Here is an 8,319-nt window from a genome sequence, read left to right as displayed (position 1 = left end):
AGCACAGCATCTATTCTTTGACAGTACTATTAATTATACTTTATATCACACCTGAAATTATATATGTATCCCTGTTCAAGGATTAACTTAATGCCTGGATTTATCAATACTATTTATTATATCAACTGACTTGCTTGCTGAAATTGCAAATGCATCATATCAGTTCATATACCATATCTTTATTATTCAATAACATTTGGTATACGTATAAAAACAAAAAAGAATTTGATCATTGTACAAACCCGCCATCTGTCGCCATCTTGTACATGTGTATTCTGCTTTCTTCTGTCCGCTGGGTGGAAAGAGGCAGAAGATCTACCGGAAGTTAATTTTGACAAAACGAACACGTTTTCTTAAATTGGAAGACTAGTCTTTGGTATTCAGAAGAGCAAATCGAACTGGCCTTTTACCAAAACCCCATAACCGGAAGTTTGGCATTACCTTACTCGGGGAACTAATTTCAGAGAAAAATAATGTGTTATACGGAATGCCAGCGATATTTAACAACATAGGGAATGTAGAAATAACCCAGTTACAGTTTACAGGTATGATTTGTTTACAGAATTGAGATTAGCGCTATTTATCGATATTTTCCTTTTCACCAAATGACTATTACGTGCACCAATGTCCTCACCTACGAATCACCAACCATCATTATTATAATAAAACTAGCGTTTAATAAATCTTCATCAGGTACATTATATCTCCGTATTCAATGCATAATGAACAACTTTTAAGGATTTAAATCAAAATAAATGTTTATTGTTAAATAATGACGAAAGTAGATCAAATTCACAATACTCGTAAATGATTAGACCTTTTTGCGCTCAAGACTTTTTGAAGAGTTATCTGCCCTTTGTAAAAATAAGAAAAATCAATTTTCTAGAAAAGTGCGTGGTAAATTTTAATTTACACAAGGAGAAAGCGTGTGTAACTTTCTACCGAGAGATTTGTATGAAAATATGATTTCTTTTAAAAGTATTTAAATCACACGTGCTTTTCTCATGGACGTCATCGCGTGGGGATCCAGGTTTGAATGGGTCCTCCGTACCCATTTCTCTTCGTAAAAGGCGACTAAATGGGGCGGTCCTTCGGATGAGATTACAAATATCCCACTATCCATATACTAGATATAAAATATGGTCGTAATACATTGACTACCTTAATTTCATAAATTTTAGGACTATTAAGAGTATAAAAGTGTGCGAACGTAAACATACGAATGTCATGTTGATTAATTCAGACACTTTTTACATGCAGTTGAACAATTTAAGAATTATGAATTATGATTTTCAGGGTGACACTAACAAAGAACTTTGCAAATTTACAAATATTAATAAATTCCTCATCTACATTCTTTATGGTCCAGTGTTGTTTCAATATTAAACGTGGGTGGGTTTTTGTGTGTGTGTGTTTTTTGGGGGGGTTTTTTGGGTTGTTTTTTCTCTCTGCTGTTTTATATTATATGAAGTATTAAGCTTGGTCCAGAAAGAACATTTCATCTGTTCCATAAGAAGCACGACTAAATGATGTCATTACTGAGAAAATAGTGAAATGTAGGTAATTAATGAAGAGGCATAAGCAGTAAAAAAAAAAAAAAAGAAGCCTTGTGTGTGATTTTATAACATTGCTTTTCCCCCTTTATTTCGCACTTTGTTTATCATAGTGAAAACTACATGCATATCTAAGGAATTAAAACTAAAAGATAGGGGGAAATGGGTGCGTGGTTTGATGTACTTTTTTATATACCTCTTCTATTTCAAAATTGGTATAATTGTCAGTTTTGTTTTGTATGATGGCCAAAACATTTATTGTAAATAATTATAGGAAACAGGCTAAAGTCATATATAGATCATGCATTCTAGTAAAAATCACAGTAATTCTGAATTTGCGAAGACGTCTTTAAGATTACATTCAGAATGTGATCGTGGATTTAAAAAACCAACGCTGCAAGTTTCCGGCGAGTTATACCGTTAGGATTTAGACAAAATATAGCTTCAGAAAATACAGCTAGATTACGATTAATTGCCTTACACGATTGACAAAAATTGACTGTATATTATATTCAAATAATAATTGACTGTATATTATATTCAAATAATTTCTCAAAAGAAGAGATGGGCTCGTCCGGGATTTGAACCCGGGACCTCTCGCACCCTAAGCGAGAATCATACCCCTAGACCAACGAGCCGTATAGAATTTAATGTGATCGAGAATCTTACAGGTGGTAGACCAACGGAACCATATGATTTGAACGGCTACCTGATAACATAATTACACTATCATTGCATCATGTTCCGACATTACTTGTTGTAAGCGTATCAAGACTAACAAACTTATTATTTTAAAATCGAAAACCAGCAGTTTTAAAAGAGTTGAAACACACTTAATGCCAAAAGAATTGAAATTGTTGTAAATTTTATTTTTCCACAAGAAAAAAAAAACCACATCCTCCGCACCGATGTCGAGGCTGTAAGAACACGTGCACAACAAGAATTAGATGTCTAATTATAAAATCCCGATCAGAATGAACGAGGCTCAAAATAGTTGTTTTAGACAGCGAAACATTTTGCCCGTATAAATTACTAGTATTATTGTGTTCCGCCTGGAGTAAAATAAAACGTATTTCAGTCTAAAAGTAGGCATACATGTAGCAAGGTTTATTAAAGATATACGGGGCGATGTAGTCAAAAAACAAAAACAAAAAACTATTCAATAACATTTTTATGAATCCTCTAAGATATATATAAATTTCATGGCTACTTTCTAAGTATGCAAGGGTGATAATGTTGCCGTTCAGGGGTTTTCTCCCTTGTACAACTTGTGGGTCTCCCAATTCTGTATATTGGAAACAAGAATTATGTCAGGATTAAAATGTACAAAATTTTATTACTGTTTAATGTATTTAATTTGCACAATTTCGTTGGATGAGTATTCCTATTTCTTTTTCCCGTAGAACTTTACGAATGGAAATATTATTTCTCTCCCAATTAGAAATGGGAATAAAATATTTCAGGTCTTAAGTGAACAAATGGGAGAATAGTATTTTAAGGAATGAGTTTATAAAAATATTTCCCAAAATATTGGGAGTCCCTAACATTATTATATACTTTCAATTTCATCTCTTCTTTTTTCTTTAAAAGTTTGCGGGCATATATCACACGATATATGCCCGGAAACTTTCCGGCCCGCAAACATTACGTCACAATCAAATTTCTACGCCGTTAATTTTCAAATTTTTCGTGTTTTTCATCTTTTACTCAGTTAAACCGATAAAGTTATTGTTAAAAATAAAATTATTGTTAGTTTCTAAATGAAATTGAAAGTATATAATAAAAAGGTTATAGACTTTGTATGGGAAATATGACGACCTCGTTTTTTGTCGCGAACGGACCTCGCAAGCTCGGTCCGTCTACGCGCCAAAAAACTCGGTCGTCATATTTTCCCATACAAAGTCTATAACCTATAAATATTATATCACAGTCAAATACAGTTATGGGAGAGTTATTTCACCTCCCACTAATTTTCTCCCATAGAACAATTTATTATAATTATTAAAAGTAAAACTTAATTATTTTTATAAATTCATCAGCTCCCATACATTAACTTATTTTCAATAGTAATTACCCATCTACTTTCACTCCCAGACATTCTAGTGATGTGAGTTGTAAAAAGCCAACTGATAGCCGATCGATCTGCGCCAACACGGTTATCAGCTGTGTTGGTTGAGTTATGATCGGGCTCGGAATACGGGCATTCATTCACCCGCTTGGCGCCATATTGTTAGTTTGTTTATTGCTTGTGTTCGGGGAAATAAAGAGTATTTCAGTGACACGTTTGTTGTGGACTCTCTCCAACCGTGGCGTGGTGGCAGCGACTTCGACCCTACGTCTCCGGTAGTTAACAACGAGGATCCTCGTGTAAGCAGTTCTACACGCACCCGACAACGTGTTTACCTGGCACAAGTATGGCAAACACACACAGAGCACCCAAACAATGGTGTCTTTCCAAAACTGAATCTGTAAATTCCTTCGAGAATTGGAAGCAAAACTTAATATACTCATTATCCCTTGATCCAAACTTTGCTGTATTTTTATCTCATGACGCACAATGGGCCAAAAAATCGAAAGCTATCTGATCGGGCTCGATTTTCATGACGTCCCGACAAAGTGAAAATACCCGCATCTTTGTCAGAGCAAAGAAGCCATGGTATGCTTAGTCTCATGCAACCAGACGCTCTAACTTTTCCGTAAATATCCGAAGAGCAGAGAGTCTGGTAAAGACACGCGATAACGTTTGTAACGTCAGAACGAGGCTCACCAAAATTTCGGTTTTTAATTTGGTGTAAACACTACCGAAGAAATTTGTAATCTATTTAATTTGCCTTTTAAACTTAAAGATTTACAACTCAATGTTTAAAAACGATTGTGAAAGGAAATGATTTATTTGCTGTTTTACGCACGAGATATGGAAAAACCGTGTTGTATTCAGTTCTCCCGAAATTGCTTTGGGACACGAAATCGAAAGTATATTTTCCAGCTGACACCGATCGTAGTCTTTCGGTTGTGGTGGTGATTTCCCCATTAGTGTCACTAATGAAGGACCAAATTATAAACATCAATTCTCTCGGGATTGACTGTGTTTATGTCGGAGAGATTCAAGAGAAAGGTAATTTCTTTCTTTTTAAAAAATATCATTGATTCTTGAAAGTAATGTGAATACATGCACGTATCGTATACGCATATGGCAGCTGTGCATAGTGTAAAATTATATATAATAATCAAAGTTTTGAAACTATAGATATGCAACACATGTTTGGACCGATTTATTAATTCATACCACAGGCATGCAGTATATTGTCGCCAATTTAAATCCAACACAGTAAAATGTAAACATCATGTGACGTCATGTTACATTTTGAAGACATGACGTATTTTATGCTTTCATTTATATATATATATGCATACAAAAATTATTGCAAAGATATTTTTTTTTGCATTGAGGTGAGATGAATTTAGGAAAGATTACAGCAGGATTTCAGAGCTTAGAAGTCTCCTCCAACAAGCTGTAATGGTTGCTTTAAAGCAACTGCAACCAAAGAAACCAGAATTAAAATAGCCAAACTACTAGGGATTAATTCTTATGATACTGCCATTGGGTACTGTGACAGGAAAACATGTATTTTACAAAGCAAGCATCATATGAAATCGAGGAGAATTTTCAATGGTTGATTGACGAACTTGTTACCAAAAAAAGAAGGTACAGCAAAAGCTATAATTTATTGTAGAAACATCAAATCATGTTCCCAAATTTATGCATTATTTCGAAGGAAACTTGAAATAAAAAATTCTTATATAGGTCAACCATCTGCTCAAAATTGCTTGTATGCCATGTTTCATCACTCCACTCCAGAAAAAAACCCAAAAAACTTCAGAAGAAATAATAGTAAGGTGCGTGTCATCATTGCTACAAATGCCTTTGGAATGGGGGTAAATGTCCAAGATGTCCAAAGGGTTATTCATTGGGGTGCATCAAAAAGTTTTCAAGGTTTTATGCAAGAAAGTGGTCGAGCAGGTCGTGATAACAACTTTACTCCATCTATCATTTATTACCACCCTGTAGATATAAGTGCTACTGCAACAGATGATTATATACGACAGTATTGCAAATTGACATCATGTAGAAGACAGTATTTGTTACATCATTTCTTCCCAGAAAATATGAATATTTCGTATGAGATCGTTAAGCACCACTGTTGTGACAACTGTGCAAAGTCATGTAAAGGTGAACATTGTCCTATGGAATTCAATTCTTTCATTTCTGATACAGAGGACAGCATTCTGATTGCAGCTGCAGAGCAATCTGACAGTGCCGACAACAGGCCATACAGAATAATGAGTCAAGAGGACAGGGACATCCTAAGGACATTAGTAGAAGAAATGAGAAGAGCTATGATACGAAATGAGAATTATTCTCCAACTATGTTACCCATGAACATTCTAACTGGTCTCAGTGATACAGTGATTACCAACATTGTTGGCAATGCACATTACTTTTTTTGACCCTGCTGACATCTGTGATGAATATGTCAATGATGAAAGTGTACTCAGTAACATTATCCAAATTACTGAAGAAATCTGTCAGAAAAATTAATCACAAAAGCAGCATCAATTTGATAAAGCTGTATTTTACAAATTTAACGTTTAAAAGATATTGTTATGCACTGGATACAATATAAAGAATAATAGTTTAATATAATCATAGTTTACATCATATACATATAGTATGGGTTCAATTGGAATAAAACAGAACAACATTAAACACACTTTCATATGCATAAAAACAAAAATGTGACAAATTTCTGAAACACCAAGGCCCCCGAATTACAATAAAGTGGAAATGTATATCATTGAAGTTGAAACTTTTATAGAAATACTGAAAATGTTAAAGTAACTTTCATCTTGATTTTCTTTCAAAAGCAGTGCCGTAAAATTTGAAAGACATGGTGCAAAAAAAAGCAACCACCAAATATCAAAGCTCTACTTTTTATGGAGTAAAAGATATGAACATGGTTAAAGTTTTTTGACAGAAGAACAGACCAAAAATTATATATTTCTCTGCATCTTCAATTCAGGGGCATAAAAATGCATCTACATCAAGGAGTTAAAGGAACATAGAAATTATTGCTTAGATGTATCTGATGCTATAATCCATAATTCATTTTAAAAAGTTAAAAAATCTGTCCTATTAATTGGGAGTTTTCAAATTATTTATACATGCATGTAATGAAAGTTGTATGTCTATGCTATGGTTTAAATTTGCTATGTACATGATTGTGATAATTAGTATTAATGATTGCTGATTTTCATATTGACATGTCAACTTATACATAAAATGACACACTTTTGTATACTGAAGCAGTTGTGTGAATCAGGATTACATAAAATGACACACCTTTGTATACTGAAGCAGTTGTGTGAATCAGGATTACATAAAATGACACACCTTTGTATACTGAAGCAGTTGTGTGAATCAGGATTACATAAAATGACACACCTTTGTATACTGAAGCAGTTGTGTGAATCAGGATTACATAAAATGACACACCTTTGTATACTGAAGCAGTTGTGTGAATCAGGATTTGGATACATTTTATTGACCAACAATTTACAATCTTAATTCTTTCAAGGTAAACATTGTTTTGTGTTCTTGTGTGACAAATTGCTTATGAGTCATTTAGAATCAGACATTTTGATAAAAACACTTGTATTCAATCTTCAATACAATTTGGTTTTTCCTCATTACAAAGTATACCCCAATTCCAAGAAAGCAATCCTGGGTTTCTCTCTTCATGTAACTTGCACTTGTGTAAACCAATATGATTAAAGGTATCTAAATTTCAGATCATATATCACACAATTTACAAAAGAATAAACATGTATTTACTGTCTATAAAACTGTTCATTACAGTGATCCATGGAGAGAAACATGTCTGACCACAATACTTTCCTTAAATAAATCATTTAGAAAGCATATTTTCCAAATGAATACTCGCTTTTCTTTTGATTTATGCAGTTCCTGTACATCTACATTGCTTAAGATGTCAACATTTTCCATGGTGAAAGTGGTATGTGATCTGCCTGGAATCATTTGGAAAACTTGTGCATTTGTCAACTGCTGAATGATGGAATTCCTGTCACGTTGTATACTTTGAGGAGTATGTTCTCTGGATAGTGGTGCAACATTGATTTCCTTTTCCAGTTTGTCTTGAATATCGTGGCAAAACATCATAGTTTTGCCTATACGCTCAACACAGGACTCAGTGTGATTTGACCCAAGTAACTTAATTCGTGATTTTGCATAACGATTTAAAAGTTCCATGACATAATCGTCATCAAAGTTGTGCCCTTCCCCACCTCGTAGATTGATAAACTTGTTGTTAATTACTTGGTGTCGTTGTCTCGGAGTTAGAAAGGCATTCACTCCGGCAAGTAGCAGGGAACTTTCAAGGCGGTATTTGTCGCGAAATGTATTGCTGTGTGGGTGTATGTGACGTCATAATGACTTTGACGTGCTATGACGTTGTTGTAAAAGTAAACGGTTAGTTCAGATAAACAAGTAACGATGAAATGACAAGACGTGTTGTTTTCACTAGCTTAGATAATACGAAACATTTGGTGCCGTGACTATGAGTTCGAATCTTAAGGTTGTCCGCGGCGGACACAGACGAACAATTACAAGAATAGTCAACAAATACAAGGAAGTCGAGGAATGTACAGATATTGACGAAATCACCGCAACCATCGAGACACTACATCG

General features: G+C 34.2%; 1 non-coding gene across 1 annotated transcript; it reads right to left on the bottom strand.

Moving 5' to 3' along the window:
- Window positions 1–2,119: 2,119 nt before the first annotated feature.
- On the bottom strand, window positions 2,120–2,191 carry Trnap-agg (transfer RNA proline (anticodon AGG)). The gene has a single exon. It is a non-coding gene; the product is annotated as a tRNA-Pro (tRNA).
- Window positions 2,192–8,319: the final 6,128 nt, after the last annotated feature.

The sequence above is a fragment of the Ostrea edulis genome, chromosome 9 (genome assembly GCF_947568905.1).
Source record: "Ostrea edulis chromosome 9, xbOstEdul1.1, whole genome shotgun sequence".
NCBI classification, from domain to species: domain Eukaryota; kingdom Metazoa; phylum Mollusca; class Bivalvia; order Ostreida; family Ostreidae; genus Ostrea; species Ostrea edulis.
This window is presented reverse-complemented; position numbering and strand designations above follow the sequence as displayed.